We start from the raw sequence: 16,655 nt of genomic DNA on the forward strand, positions 1-16,655 counted from the left end.
TTGTAGCGTCTGCATGGTCTCGCCAATGTACCACGCTTCGAGACATCCTTTCCTGCAGCGTATCAGGTAGACAACGTTGGCCGAGTCACATGAGTATGTACTGTTATCTGGTGGGTGGTGTTCTCGCGTGTAATGGTGATAGCCATGTCGATGATCCGGCATGAATTGCAGACGTTGCCGTGGTAGGGTTGAGTGGTGTTGCTGTTCTCCTGAAGGTTTATTGCTGCGAACAATTGTCTGTTTGAGGTGAGGCGGTTGTTTGAAGGCAAGTAGTGGGGGTGTGGGGATGGCCTTGGCGTGATATTCGTCGTCATCGTTGACATGTTGAACGCTTCGAAGAAGATGTAGTCTCTCCACTCCAGGGAAGTACTGAATGACGAAGGGTATTCATTGGTTGTGTCCTGTGATTGTTTTCTGAGGAGGTCGGTGCGTCTTTTCACTCTGGCGCGTTGATCGACAACGCAGAATCGCCAATCAGAAACTGGTAATCCTTCCTAGTTTAGTCAGAAACCATGAAGTCATTTTGTGGCTCATTTCTTTAACCTTTACCCAGGTGTCTGGTTTACATATGGGATCCTCCCCAGCTGATCAAGTTTATCTTGATTCAGGTTTTGTGCTGGACATGTCCTTGGCAGAGATAACAGGCTGACACTGTCCTGTGTTTGTCAACATAATTGACTTCTCACAACTGATTTCTTTTATTTTTAAAGTATTTTTATTAAGGTTTTGCAGAATTTTTCATAATAAAACAACAGAAACAATAATAACAAAACAAACTAGAGTGAATATTAACATAGTGTAAAAGGAGAATATAGAATAACAATTAAATAGACATTACCCCACGCAACCCAGTCTTCCCACACCACCCCAATGAAGCACTCACCCCCCCCCCCCTCCCCCTACGGATTGCTGCTACTGCTGACATTTTAATTTTTCCCGAGGAAGTCGACGAATGGCTGCCACCTCCGAGAGAACCCTAGCGAAGACCCTCTTAAGGCAAACTTTATTTTCTCGAGGCTGAGAAACCCAGACGTCATTAACCCAAGTCTCTACACTCGGGGGCTTCGAGTCCCTCCACATTAATAAAATCCGTCTCTGGGCTACTAGGGAGGCAAAGGCCAAGATGTTGGCCTCTTTCGCCCCCTGAACTCCCAGGTCATCTGCCACTCCAAAGATCGCTATCTCCGGACTCGGCACCACCCGTGTGTTAAGCACCTTGGACATTGCCCTCGCGAACCCTTGCCAGAACTCTCTAAGCTCCGGGCATGCCCAAAACATGTGGACATGGTTTGCAGGGTTGCCTTGCACCACATACAACTGTCTTCTACCCCAAAAACCTTGCTCATTCTCACTGCCGTCATGTGTGCCCAGTGGACCACCTTAAATTGAATTAGACTTAGCCTGGCACATGATGAGGAGGAATTAACCCTGCCCAGGACCTCTGCCCACAGACCCGCTTCCAACTCCTCACCCAGCTCCTCCTCCCACTTGCCCTTGAGCTCCTCCACCGGGGTTTCCTCCGCCTCCTGTAGTTCCTGGTAGATATCCGACACCTTCCCCTTCCCCACCCAGGTGCCGGAGACCACCCTGTCCTGCATCCTCAGTGGCGGCAGCGTCGGAAAGGCCACTACCTATTTTTTCAGGAAGGCTCATAGTTGCAGATATTTAAAGGCGTTTCCTGGCGGCAGATTAAATTTGTCCTCGAGCGCCTTCAAACTGGGAAAGCTTCCGTCTATGAATAGATCTCCCATCCTTCTGATGCCTGCCCTCTGCTAGCGCTGGAACCCACCATCCATACTACCCGGAACAAACCTGTGGTTGTTGAATATCGGGGTCCAAACCAATGCTCCCTCCACCTTCCTCCTCCATTGTCCCCAAATCCACAGTGTCGCCACCACCACCGGACTTGTGGAGTAACGGGTCGGTGAAAACGGCGAAGGAGCTGTTATCAAAGCTCCCAGACTAGTACCTTTACATGACGCCACCTCCAGCTGCTCCCACACCAACCCCCCCCCCCCCCCCCCCCATCACCCACTTCCTAATCATAGCTATATTGGCCGATTGCAACTGATTTCTGACTAATCCAGCTATTTCTAAGCTGTGATCTTGTTTTCCTAATTTCTTGATTATAAACTGTAGATCAGTGTTCTTCAATTTCTTTTTCCGGGAACCCATTTTTACCAACCGGCCAACCTTCGAGACCCACGCCGGCTGACCTGAGCCACCCACCATTTTCTCTTCCTTTGTTTGCTGCTGACAAAAATGGAGGAAATGGTTTTGGGTCCATTTGGCCCTCAGACACGCTCCTCCAATGGAACCTGTTGGATGAAGGTGAAGCCTTCCGGTGTCGGAAAGTATGGAGTCTCAATCTGTTCAAAGTTCTTCATTTTTTTCCTGCAAAATTTTATCAAATAAAACCCTCCCAAACTTGTAAAAAAAAAAGAATAAAATAAATGAAAAAAATAAAAATTAAATAAATAAAATAAATGAATAAAATGAATAACCCCCCCCCCCCCAAACTTGTAAATCAAAAGCGTCCGCACTGCGCATGCGTGCCCGATCATCGGAGCACATTCGCATAGTTTTGTGCATACGCACCGATGATCTGGCACGCATGCGCAATGCGGCCGCATTTTCTTTACATGTATACGGGCATTTTGAAGGCCGCTTGCAGCCGCCATTAATAACAGTGACCCTCCCGACACCCGCCCGCGACCCACCCGGTCATGGTAATACTGACACTGTCAATGTCTTTTATAAGGTAAAAGAGGACATTGATTTGCAGATGGGAAACTTAAAACAGACATCACATCAAGATCTGACAGAGTCACTCAATTCATCAAGATCTGAATATCATCGGTCTTTGAATGTGGAAGGAGAAATGTTTGTTGGTTCTGTCAGTGGGAAACATTTTCAAACATCAGGGTGACTGGAAAAGCAGAGATCCACACCCCTGAGTGAGAGTGTTAAAGTGAACTGACTGCGAAAAGAGCTTTAACCAGTTACACAGCCTGAAAAAACATCACACCATTCACAGCGGAGAGAAACCATACACGTGTTCTGGGTGTGGACAAAGCTTCAACTGATCATCCAACCTGGAGAGACACAAGGACATGAACACCATGGAAAAACTGTGGAAATGTGGGGACTGTGGGAAGGGATTCAAATACCCATCCCTGCTGGAAATGCATCGACGGAGTCACACTGGAGAGAGGCCGTTCACATGCTCCGTTTGTGGGAAGCGATTCATTCAGTCATCGCACCTGCTGACCCACCAGCAAGTTCACATTGGTGAGAGGCTGTTTAACCAGTCAGACTGTGATAAGAACTCTAAAAGCTCCGAGGATCTGGCCAAGCAGCAGGTTGTTCGCACTGAGGGGCAGTTCAGCTGCTCTCACTGTGGGAAGCTGTTTAAACGATCGCAGACACTCATTGAACATGAACGTACTCACACTGGGGAGAGACCATTAACCTGCTCTGTGTGTGGGAAGGGATTCACTCAGTCTTCCAGCCTCCAGAAACACCAGCGAGTCCACACTGGGGAGAGGCCATTCATCTGCTCCTTAGTGGAAAAGCATTCATTTATTTAACCAGCCTCAGATCACATAAACTTGTTCACTCGGATAAGAAATCTTAAAATGCTCAGAATGTGGGAAGAACTTTAAATCCACAAATGTTCTGCTGAGACACCAGCGAGTTCACACTGGGGAGAGGCCGTTCACCTGCTCTGACTGTGGGAAGGGATTCACTCGCTCATCCAACCTGGTGATGCACCAGCGAGTTCACACTGGAGAGAAACCGTTCACCTGCTCAAAGTGTGGGAAGGGATTCAGTCTCTCATCCAACCTGCTGACACACCAGTGCACTCACACTGTGGATAAACCATTCATTTGCTCCGAATGCTGGATGCTGGAATCTATCATCAAGGAAGAAATAGCGAGAAATCTGGATGGAAATTGTCCCATTGGGCAGACGCAGCATGGGTCATAAAGGGCAGGTCGTACCTAACTAATTTAGTGGAATTTTTTGAGGACATTACCAATGCGGTAGATAATGGGGAGCCAATGGATGTGGTATATCTGGATTTCCAGAAAGCCTTTGACAAGGTGCCACACAAAAGGTTGCTGCAAAAGATAAAGATGCATGGCATTAAGGGGAAAGTAGTAGCATGGATAGAGGATTGGTTAATTAATAGAAAGCAAAGAGTGGGGATTAATGGATGTTTCTCTGGTTGGCAATCAGTAGCTAGTGGTGTCCCTCAGGGATCAGTGTTGGGCACACAACTGTTCACAATATACATAAATGATTTGGAGTTGGGGGCCAAGGGCAATGTGACCAAGTTTGCAAACGACACTAAGATAAGTGGTAAAGCAAAAAGTGCAGAGGATACTGGAAGTCTGCAGAGGGATTTGGAAAGGCTAAGTGAATGGGCTAGGGTCTGGCAGATGGAATACAATGTTGACAAATGTGAGGTTATCCATTTTGGTAGGAATAACAGCAAAAGGGATTATTATTTAAATGATAAAATATTAAAACATGCTGCTGTGCAGAGAGACCTGGGTGTGCTAGTGCATGAGTCGCAAAAAGTTGGTTTACAGGTGCAACAGGTGATTAAGAAGGCAAATGGAATTTTGTCCTTCATTGCTAGATGGATGGAGTTTAAGACTAGGGAGGTTATGCTGCAATTGTATAAGGTGTTAGTGAGGCCACACTTGGAGTATTGTGTTCAGTTTTGGTCTCCTTACTTGAGAAAGGACATACTGACACTGGAGGGTGTGCAGAGGAGATTCACTAGGTCAATCCCAGAGCTGAAGGGGTTGGATTATGAGGAGAGGTTGAGTAGACTGGGACTGTACTCATTGGAATTTAGAAGGATGGGGGGGATCTTATAGAAACATATAAAATTATGAAGGGAATAGATAGGATAGATGCGGGCAGGTTGTTTCCACTGGCGGGTGAAAGCAGAACTAGGGGGCATAGCCTCAAAATAAGGGGAAGTAGATTTAGGACTGAGTTTAGGAGGAACTTCTTCACCCAAAGGGTTGTGAATCTATGGAATTCCTTGCCCAGTGAAACAGTAGAGGCTCCTTCATTAAATGTTTTAAGATAAAGATCAGGGGGTTGGATAGGGTGGACAGTGAGAGCCTTCTCCCGCGGATGGGTATGGCTGGCACGAGGGGACATAACTTTAAACTGAGGGGTAATAGATATAGGACAGAGGTCAGAGGTAGGTTCTTTACGCAAAGAGTAGTGAGGCCGTGGAATGCCCTACCTGCTACAGTAGTGAACTCGCCAACATTGAGGGCATTTAAAAGTTTATTGGATAAACATATGGATGATAATGGCATAGTGTAGGTTAGATGGCTTTTGTTTCGGTGCAACATCGTGGGCCGAAGGGCCTGTACTGCGCTGTATTGTTCTATGTTCTATAAAGATAGATAATTTTTTTGAAGAATAAAGGGATTAAGAGTTATCGTGTTTGGGCTGGAAAGTGGAGCTGAGTCCACAAAAGATCAGCCATGATCTCATTGAATGGTGGAGCAGGCTCGAGGGGCCAGATGGCCTACTCCTGCTCCTAGTTCTTATGTTCTGATGAATGTGGGAAGGGATTCGTTTGTCCAGCCTACTTACTGAGTCACCAGTGGGTTCACACTGGGGAGAGACCATTCTCCTGCTCTGACTGTGGGAAGGGATTCACTCGCTCATTTCACCTGCTGGTTCACCAGCAAGTTCACACTGGGGATAAACCATTCACCTGCTCAAAGTGTGGGAAGGGATTCACTCAGTCATCCCACTTGCTGACACACCAGCAAGTTCACACTGGGGAGAGGCTGTTCACCTGCTCCGTGTGTGGAAAGCGATACATTCAGTCATCGCACCTGCTGACCCACCAGCAAGTTCACATTGATGAGAAGCTGTTTAACCAGTCAGCCTGTGATAAGAACTCTAAAAGCTCCGAGGACCTGGTCAAGCAGCAGGTTGTTCGCACTGAGGGGCTGTTCAGCTGCTCTCACTGTGGGAAGCTGTTTAAACGATCACACACACTCATTGAACATGAATGTATTCATACTGGGGAGAGACCATTAACCTGCTCTGTGTGTGGGAAGGGATTCACTCAGTCATCCCACTTGCTGACACAGCAGCAAGTTCACACCGGGGATAAAACATTCATCTGCTGCGAATGTGGGAATGGATTCACTTGTACATCTGATTTACTGACACACCAGCGAGTTCACACTGGGGAGAGGCCATTCACCTGCTCGGAGTGTGGGAAAGGATTCACTCGCTCATTCCACCTGCTGAGACAGCAACGCAGCCACACCGAGGAGAGACCGTTCACTTTCTCTCAGTGTGGGAAGGGAATCACTCAGACAGCCCATCTTCTGACACAGCAGCAAGTTGACAAGTGTCCGCAGGGGTTGGATTCTGCAGTTATTGCTGCTGTTAATCTCATCCCGGACTGAACCTTCTTCATTCTGACAGTTGGAGTTTATTTCTGATAATAATCCCTATAACTGGGCTGGGGTTTAATCCTCTGGATAAATGTCAGATGAACTAATATTGTTTCAGACACACAGTCAAGACCTTCATTTCTTCAGGATAAGAGGAGATTAATTCATGTCCTGATACAGACTGCTGCATTTTGGGAACTTTTCTCCTTTATAACTCTAGATTATTTCAGTTGTGACACCTTGAGTTACTCCATGGACTAGTCCCAGCTCTCCATTGCTCCCAGAGTCTCTCTCTTAGCCTTCGGATCCAGGGAAGTTATCAGTAACATACCGGGGATCACTGAACACAAAACAGAGTCATTTGCACTGATGTGCTTGTCTCCCCAATCATTGACGATGTTGTTGTTTGTGGAACCTCCTGCTCCTCTGATTTGTTTAATTGTTCACCACCATCCACGACTGAATGTAGCAGAGCAGCACAACGGCATCGTGTTTAGCACTGCTGCCTCACAGCGCCAGGCATCAGGATCGATTCTGACCTTGGGCAGCTGTCAGTGTGGAGTTTACACATTCTCCCCGTGTGTGCGTGGGTTTCCTCCGGGTGCTCCAGTTTCCTCCACAGTCCAAAGATGTGCAGGTTGGGTAAATTGCTCCTCGGTGGGGTTAGGGGATAGGGTGGAGTTTGGGCTTAGATGGGGTGCTGTTTCAGTGCAGACTCGATGGGCTGAATGGCTTCCTATTCTGTAGGGATTCTATGACTGCAGCTTTGATCTGATCTGTTGTTTTTGCGATCGCTTACCCCTGCCTAGAGCCTGTTGTTTCCACTGTTTATCATGGATTCTGTTTTAGGAATACCTGCTGCTGCTCCTGACATGTTCTCCTCCACTCCATGTTGAACCAGGGTTGGTCCCTTGGCTTGATGGTAATGGTAGAGTGAGGGATATGCCAGCCTATGAGGTTACAGATTGTGATTGAATATTAGTCTGCTGATGGCCCACACCTCATGGATATCCTGTTTTTAGCGAGATGTGTTCTGAAGCGACCCCACTTAGCACAGTGATAGTGTCACACAGGACAATGGAGGGTATTCTCAGTGTGAAGATGGGACTTTGTCTCATAAGGTCACAAGAATATTGTTTTTTCTATTCTTCCTGCCAAAGTCGACAAGTGAAATCCATCCCATGGCCCGAACAAAGTTATACTTTAACGGTGTAATTACATAGCAACTGCTGCGATTCCCATAAAGGTTGGATGAACTGAGGTCTGGAACCATTAGCTCCCCAGCCATTGGTTGACTCCCAGTGGGTCAGAATGGAGGAGAGTTTGGGTCGGGGGTCGGTATTGAAGGCGCTAGCAACAACACTGCTCCTGACGGCCCTGGGGAAATACTCAGGGAGTCGGGTAGTAATAGCTTAGTTGAGAATTTGGAGGCGGTTTCGCCAGCATTTCAGGTTGGGGGGCAGGATCAAGGGAAGTGCCAATTCGGGGGAAACATAGATTTGAGCCAGGGAAGTGGGATGGAAATTTTCAGAGATGGGAGGAGAAAGGAATTAGGACATTAAAAGATTTGTTTCTTGGGTGTCGGTTTCCAGGATTGAAGGAGCTGGGAGCGAAGTATGAGCTGGGAGTGGCACAAGCCACGATCATATGTTTTGGTCCTGTCCAAAGCTGGAGGATTACTGGAAGGAGGATTTTAGGGTAATCTCTAAAGTGGTGCACGTGAATCTGGACCCGGGCCCTCGGGAGGCCATATTCGGGGTGTCGGACCAGCCGGGGTTGGAAGTGGGCATGGAGGCAGATGTTGTAGCCTTTGCCTCATTGATAGCCTGAAGGCAGATACTGTTAGAGTGGAGACCAACCTCTCCACCCTGTGCCCTGGCGTGGCGGGGGGGGGGGGGGGACCTGCTGGAATTCCTGACTCTTGAGAAGGTCAAATTTGAACAGAGGGAAAGGATGGAGGGGTTTGACAATTCATGGGCGTTATTCATTGTGCACTTTCGAGAATTGGATTACATCGAACATTAGGGGGGGCTGCTGGGAGGGTTGGTGGACTGTATGTGATAATGGTGACTATGGGTGATTCCTGATTCCTTTTTGTCATTTGTTTATGTTCACATGCGGGCTAATGTTTGGGGGTTTGGTGGGAGGATGGGTTTGCTGTTGTTGATCTGGGGATTGACATTACATTCATTACTGATTATTATTTATTGTTGGTGAGTGTAAATTTAGGAGAAAGTGTGAAAAAGGAGAATAAAAGTATTTATTAAAAAAACACCAGCCATTGATAATTAACCGTTATACTTCGATTCGAGGCATTTGTGTGAAGAAAACTGAGAGGTTTCAATCCTTCAACCTTGTGTCTGAAATTAGTTTAACCGTTAACTTGTAGTTTCTGGAAAGAAGCAGTCACTTTCTGTCACTGTTTAGAGTTTAAGTTCTCCAATCAGTTTTCATAGTTCTTTAGTTATTTTAACTCATATTACTTACCAACATATATTCATTGAATATATCATGCTGTATTTTGCTCTCTCAGCAGTTAAACCCTGCTCACATTTAAGCACTGATTTTATGCACACTTGGTATAAATTTTATATCTGAAATGACTTTGAAGAGAGATGGGAAAGACCAAAGTGCCATTTGTCCCTCTCAGTGTGACCCTGAAGGACTGTGTCCAGGCTGAAGTTCTGGTCCTGCCGTGTGATCCTCCCCCAGATTGTCCTTTCTGAGCTCCAGACAGGTGAAGTTAACCACTCAGGTAGGAAGGACAAAATACACAACAGGTTTAAACAAAGCCGATTTATTTGACAATAATCCAGAATATTAAACTTCATTCCAGTTACTGGAATTATTAACATCAGCAAAAACAAACTCCAACTGTCAGAATGAACCTGGTTCAGTCCTGGATGTGATTAACAGCAGCAATAACAGCAGAACCCAACCCCTGTAATCACCGTGAATTCACTGGTGTCTCAGTGGGTGAGATGACCAAGCGAATCTCTTGCCACACACACAGCGGGTGCAAAGCCTCTTATTCGTGTGAATGTGTTTGTCTGTCAGCAGATCCGATTTGCTTTTAAATCTCTGCCCACACTCAGAACTTTGAAAAGTGTGGACAAGTGAATGTGTGTTGAGGTGGGATGACTGAGCGAATCTCTTCCCACACATGGAACAGATGCACTGTCTCTGCCCAGTGTGAGTGCGCTGGCAGACACTGAGTCCACATGTTCACTTGAATCAGTCCCACTGTGAGAGATTCTGAACAGTCTCTTGTCAGTGTATTTTATAATACTTTCCACAATCCAGACATTTAGAATATCTTCCGTCAGTGTAAACTCACTAGTGTGTTAACAGGTTGAATGAAGCAGTGAATCCCTCCCCACACATGGAGCAGGTGAATGACCTCTCCCCGGTGTGAACTCACTGGTGTTGCTGCAGGATGGACAATCGACTGAACCTCTTCCTGCACTGAGAGCAGGTGAATGGAGTGGAACCGGAGTGACTGCACTGGTGAACCATCAGTGAATGTGGGTTTTACAGCTCCTGTCATAGTCTCAGCATTTAAACCCTCTCTCTGCAGTATGAACTCACTGTGTGTGGGGAGGCTGGCGGGAGGAGTTGGACACGGAGAGATATTTGTCCAGGTGGATTGGCAGAAGTGAGGAAACTAGCAGAGGCAGCTGTTTGGATTGTCTCGCACTTATTGGAGGGGAGGATGGAGGAGACAGGGGAGAGGGAGAACATATCAACAGGAACTAATTTGTCTTCGAGATATTAAAAAGATTCAACACAATGCATGTGAAATGGAAAGTTTACTTATTTCACTTTGATTCACAATATTAACTACTATAACTGGGCTGGGGTTTATTCACAGCAGAAACAGGCCCCAATGAACATGGTTCAGTCCTGGATGTGATTAACAGCAAAGTTCAATCACTGTCGTTACTCGTGAAGTCGCTGGTGACTCAGCAGGGCGGATGAGTGAGTGAATCTTTTCTTACACACAAAGCAGGTGAATGGCCTCTCTCCCGTGTGAACTCGCTGGTGTGTCCGCAGATTGGATAAGGTAGTGACTCTCTTCCCACACTTGGAGCAGGTGAATGGGCCCGACGCAGTGTGAGTGCGCTGGTGTATCAACAGGGCGAATGACTGAATGAATCCTTTCCCACACATGGTACAGGTGAATGGCCTCTCCCCAGTGTGGGTGCGTTGATGTACAGTGAGTTGAGAGGACCACCTGAACCCAGTCCCACAGTGAGAGCACCTGTATGGTGTCTCGTCAGTGTGAACACGTCGATGTCGCATAAGTTCCCCGGAACTTTTAAAGCACTTCTCACAGTCTGAGCATTTAAAAGGTCTCTCCCCAGTGTGAGCGCGTTGGTGTACAGTGAGTTGAGATGACCATTTGAACCCAGTCCCACAGTGAGAGCACCTAAATGGTCTCTCGTCAGTGTGAACGCGTTGGTGAGACATCAGTTCGCTGGAACCTTTAAAGCACTTCCCGCAGTCTCCACACTTAAAAGGTTTCTCTTCAGTGTGAATTTGCTGGTGTTTTACCAGAATCTTTGACTTCATGAATTCCTTCCCACACACAGAGCAGGTGAACGGCCTCTCTCCAGTGTGACTGTGTCGATGGGTTTCCAACTCAGACGGGTATCTGAATCCCTTCCCACAATCCCCACATTTCCACGGTTTCTGCCTGGTCTGACTGCATTTATGTTTTGACAGTCCAGATGATCGACTGAATCCTCGTCCACACACACAACACGTGTACGGTTTCTCCCCACTGTGAACGATGCTTTTTCCTTCCATGTTCGAAATTCGATGATATAAAGTCATAATAAATTGGGTGACTGTTAGATCCTGATGCGATGTTCGATTTGAGTTTCCCAACAAATCCCCTTCTCATACCCTGTGAAATTGATTTAAACAGAAAATAGGGAGTAAGAGAGAACCCACAAAAACACAAAGGCAGGTTGTGAAATTGAGATGAATTATTCTGGTCATTTGTGGGGCCGGCTCTGTGGAAAAGTGACCATGAAAACTGCTGGATTGTCAGAAAAACCCAACTGGTTCACTGATGTCCTTCAGGGAAGAGAACCTACCACCTGGTCTGGATCTACAGAAGACTCGGTCCTTTATGTCTTCAACTCAAACAGAACTTAGAATCTCCAAACTCTGAAGCTCTACCACCACCAAGAAAGAGCTGAGTGCTCAGCCATTCAGAGGCATTTAAGACTCAACCTCATTGCTGTGGGTGCTTCCACATGGAGGCCAGACTGGGTAAGGATGACAGATTTCCTTCAAGGATATTTACCAGATGGGTTTTTACAACAATCAACAATAGTTTCATGGTCGTCATTAGACTTTTAAAAGTCCATATTTTTATTGAATTCAAATTCCACCATCTGCCCTGGTGGGATTCAAACCCATTTCCCCAGAGCATTACCCTGGGTCTCTGGATTACAAGTGCAGTGACAATACCACAACTCCAATGTGTCCCCCTTTGTGATGTATGTTAACACCATCACCTTCAAGTTCCCCTCAACATCACACAGCAGCCTGACTAGTCTGACCCAGTACAAGAGGAACTGGAATTTCCTCCATTTAAATCCTGGGAAAATGAAGTCATTGTCTTCAGTCCCCGCTACAAACTCACTCCCTGAACACCAACTCCAACCCTCTCCCTGGCAACTGAGTGAGGTTGACGCAAACCCTTCACAATTTCAGAATAATATTTGACCCAAGATGAGTGTACAAGCACAAATCCCCATCATCACCATGACCACCATTTCCACATCAGGAACTTCACCCAACTGCACCCTAAACCCAGTTCATCTATTGCTGAAACTCTGATCCATTCCTGTTACCTCTAAACATATTATCCTACACACTCCCGGCCAGCCTCCCAGATTCATCCTCCCTGTAATCCTGGGGTCAAACAAAACTCTGCTGCCTGTGTGCTTACTCACACCAAGTCCTGTTCACCCATCACCCCTATGCTCACTGACCGACCACTGTAACCTCCTCCAGCCTCACAACCCTCTGGGATCTGCACTTCCTCGAATTCCTGTACATTCTGATTCTAACTGTGCCACCATTTGTGGCTGCACCTTCATTTTCCCAAGGCCATAAATTGTGGAATTTCCTCCCTGACTCTTTCCGCCTCTCAATCCAACTTTCCTCCTTTAGGATATTCCTTCAAACCTACCTCTATGATCAAACTTTTGGCCATCGGCCCTAATATCTCCTTACGTAGCTCGGTGTCAATGTCGGTGATAACATTTCTGTGAATTATTGAGGAATGTTTTATTACATTAAAGGCTCAATATAAACAGAGTAGCGCATAATGATTTAAACATATATCACCGCTGTTCCTTCATCATCACTGGGGGAATAACCTGTAACTCCTTATCTAACAGCAGTGTGGTAACACCTTCACCACACATACTGCAGCAGTTCAAGAAGGTCAAGCGTTATAATCTCACGAACTGGGGTTGGGCAATATTTGCTGTTGGTCTTGTTAGTGACACCATTGAGGAGTCACCCGGGGAGTGGGGGTGATGTCACTGTGCAATTGTGGGTGTGTGGTGACATCACCAGACAGCAAGACAGAACATTTGGGTCGGTGCAAACTAGTGATCACCACACAGTATGGAGGATGTGAGGGTCCTTGAGACAGTGCAAAGGAGATTTACCAGAATGGTTCCAGGGTTGAGGGATTATAGTTGCAATGTTAGGTTGGAAAAACTGTGGTTGGATTTTGTTTATTGTCACATGTACCTAGGTACAATGAAAAGTATTCAGATAATTAAGTGCATGAATATAAAATAAAATAAATAAATAGGGCGACACAAGGTACACAAGGTAACTACATCACAGAGACGTGGTTGCAGGGGGTTCAGGACTGGCATTGAAACATCCAGGGATTCACAACCTATCGAAAAGACAGCGAGGTGGGCAGATGGGGTGGGGTTGCCTTGTTAATTAGGAATGAACTTAAATCAATAGCACTAAACGACATGGGGTCGGATGATGTGGAGTCTGTGTGGGTAGAGTTGAGGAACCAGAAAGGCAAAAAAACCATAATGGGAGTTATGTACAGGCCTCCTAACTGGTCAGGACCAGGGGCACAAAATGCACCACGAAATAGAAAGTGCATGTCAGAAAGGCAAGGTCACAGTGATCATGGGGGACTTCAATATGCAGGTGGACTGGGTAAATAATGCTGCCAGTGGACCCAAGGAAAGGGAATTCATTGAATGTTTACAGGAGGGCTTTTTGGAACAGCTTGTGATGGAGCCCACGAGGGAACAGGCCATTCTGGACTTAGTGTTATGTAATGAGCCAGACTTGATTAAAGATCTTAAAGTAAGAGAGCACTTAGGAGGCAGTGATCATAATATGGTCGAATTCAATCTCCAATTTGAAAGAAAGAAGGTAGAATCAGATGTAAAGGTGTTACAGTTAAATAAAGGTAACTACAGGGGCATGAGGGAGGAACTGATGAAAATCGACTGGCAGCAGAGCCTAGTGGGAAAGACAGTAGAACAACAATGGCAGGAGTTTCTGGGAGTGATTGAGGACACAGTACAGAGGTTCATCCCAAAGAAAAGAAAGGTTATCAGAGGGGGGATTAGACAGCCATGGCTGACAAAGGAAGTTAGGGAATGCATCAAAGCAAAAGAGAAAGCCTATAATGTGGCAAAGAGTAGTGGGAAGTCAGAAGATTGGGAAGGCTACAAACAAACAGAGGATAACAAAGAGCGAAATAAGGAAAGAGAGGATCAATTATGAAGGCAGGCTAGCCAGTAACATTAGGAATGATAGTAAAAGTTTATTTAAATACATTAAAAACAAACGGGAGGCAAAAGTAGACATTGGGCCGCTCCAAAATGACGCTGGTAATCTAGTGATGGGAGACAAGGAAATAGCTGAGGAACTAAATAAGTACTTTGCGTCAGTCTTCACAGTAGAAGACATGAGTAATATCCCAACAATTCAGGAGAGTCAGGGGGCAGAGTTGAATATGGTAGCCATCACAAAGGAGAAAGTGCTAGAGATGTGCTGGATTTAGTAAGGGGAGGTCGTGCCTGACAAATCTGTTAAGAGTTCTTTGAAGAGATAACAAATAGGTTAGACCAAGGAGAGCCAATGGATGTTATCTATCTTGACTTCCAAAAGGCCTTTGATAAGGTGCCTCACGGGAGACTGCTGAGTAAAATAAGGGCCCATGGTATTCGAGGCAAGGTACTAACATGGATTGACGATTGGCTGTCAGGCAGAAGGCAGAGAGTTGGGATAAAAGGTTCTTTTTCGGAATGGCAATTGGTGACGAGTGGTGTCCCGCAGGGTTCAGTGTTGGGGCCACAGCTATTCTCTTTATATATTAACGATCTAGATGACGGGACTGGGGGCATTCTGACTAAGTTTGCCGATGATACAAAGATAGGTGGAGGGGCAGGTAGTATGGAGGAGGTGGGGAGGCTGCAGAAAGATTTAGACAGTTTAGGAGAGTGGTCCAAGAAATGGCTAATGAAATTCAACGTGGGCAAGTGCGAGGTCTTGCACGTTGGAAAAAAGAATAGAGGCATGGACTACTTTCTAAACGGTGACAAAATTCATAAGTGCAAAGGGAATTGGGTGTCCTAGTCCAGGATTCTCTAAAGGTAAACTTGCAGGTTGAGTCCGTAATTAAGAAAGCAAATGCAATGTTGTCATTTAGCTCAAGAGGCTTGGAATATAAAAGCAGGGATGTACTTCTGAAGCTTTATAAAGCATGAGTTAGGCACCATTTAGAATACTGTGAGCAATTTTGGGCCCCACACCTCAGGAATGACATACTGGCACTGGAGCGGGTCCAGCGGAGATTCACACGGATGATCCCAGGAATGGTAGGCCTAACATACGATGAACGTCTGAGGATCCTGGGATTATATTCATTGGAGTTTAGGAGGTTGAGGGGCGATCTAATAGAAACTTACAAGATCATGAATGGCTTAGATAGGGTGGACGTAGGGAAGTTGTTTCCATTAGCAGGGGCGACTAGGACCCGGGAGCACAACCTTAGAATAAAAGGGAGTCACTTTAGAACAGAGATGAGGAGAAATGTCTTCAGCCAGAGAGTGGTGGGTCTGTGGAATTCATTGCCACAGAGGGCGGTGGAGGCCGGGACGTTGAGTGTCTTTAAGACAGAAGTTGATAAATCTTGATTTCTCGAGGAATTAAGGGCTATGGAGAGAGCGCGGGTAAATGGAGTTGAAGTCAGCCATGATTGAATGGTGGAGTGGACTCGATGGGCCGAATGGCCTTACTTCCGCTCCTATGTCTTATGGTCTTATACATGAACACTGGCAGAGGGTGATGTTTGCAGGGGTGTAGTGTTAATCAAGCCAGTCCATAAGAGGGTTGTTCTCCTTGGAGCAAATGGCAGAGGGGAGATTTGACAGAGGTGTACCGGTTTATGATAGGTTTAGATAAGGTAGATAAAGAAACATCCCCATTACCCGACCATACAATGATTTCAGGACAGATTTACGATTTGGGGGCAAGACGTATGGGTGGTGGTGGGGATGTGATGAATACATTTCACCAAGTGAGTGGTAATGATCTGGAACTCAATGTTAAAATTTAGAAGTCAATAATATCCAGATCGTGATGAATCCAGCCGTCAGTCCAGGAGAGAAATTCACAACATTCTCTCCTCCTCCTGACAGGACAGGGTTCACCTCGCATGCGTCCTGCTGCTCCTTTAGGATGGTGGCAATTAACCTGGGCCTGGCCCCTGCCGGAAATGCTGCGGCCCGGGGAAGCGCGCCGCAGGGGTGAGAGTGTCTTATTCGCGGATTGAGGTCTTCACTGAGTGTTTATCAAGTCTTTCCGCCCACCCATAGCGCCCACTGCTCTCTCGGACACACTGTTACCTTACCCGCTGTGGAAACCAGAAACAAGCTGCTCCCCTTCGCCATCACTCCCACTGCGCATGTTCCTTACACTGGGCTGTTCCGCGCCTGCGCAATGGTCTCTTGTCCGTATCCGGGACAGTCTCTACCGCGAGGCATGCTGGGCGGAATGCCCGCCATTGAAGATAATGGCTCAGATTTATTTGTTGTTGTTGAATGTCGACTGGGACTGAAGGACCATACAGAAGCGCAAAAGCACGACCCCAATTCTCTTTTGGAGTTGGTCTGAAATTGTGAGACATAG

General features: G+C 46.4%; 1 long non-coding RNA gene across 1 annotated transcript; it reads right to left on the bottom strand.

Annotated features, from left to right (window-relative positions):
- Positions 1 to 9,233: 9,233 nt before the first annotated feature.
- LOC140419251 (uncharacterized) lies at positions 9,234 to 16,452 on the bottom strand. Its single transcript, XR_011945650.1, has 2 exons — positions 16,378 to 16,452; positions 9,234 to 11,361 (listed from the first exon to the last, which is right to left on the bottom strand). It is a non-coding gene; the product is annotated as an uncharacterized lncRNA (long non-coding RNA).
- Positions 16,453 to 16,655: the final 203 nt, after the last annotated feature.

Source organism: Scyliorhinus torazame, chromosome 5 (assembly GCF_047496885.1).
Source record: "Scyliorhinus torazame isolate Kashiwa2021f chromosome 5, sScyTor2.1, whole genome shotgun sequence".
Lineage (NCBI taxonomy): Eukaryota > Metazoa > Chordata > Chondrichthyes > Carcharhiniformes > Scyliorhinidae > Scyliorhinus > Scyliorhinus torazame.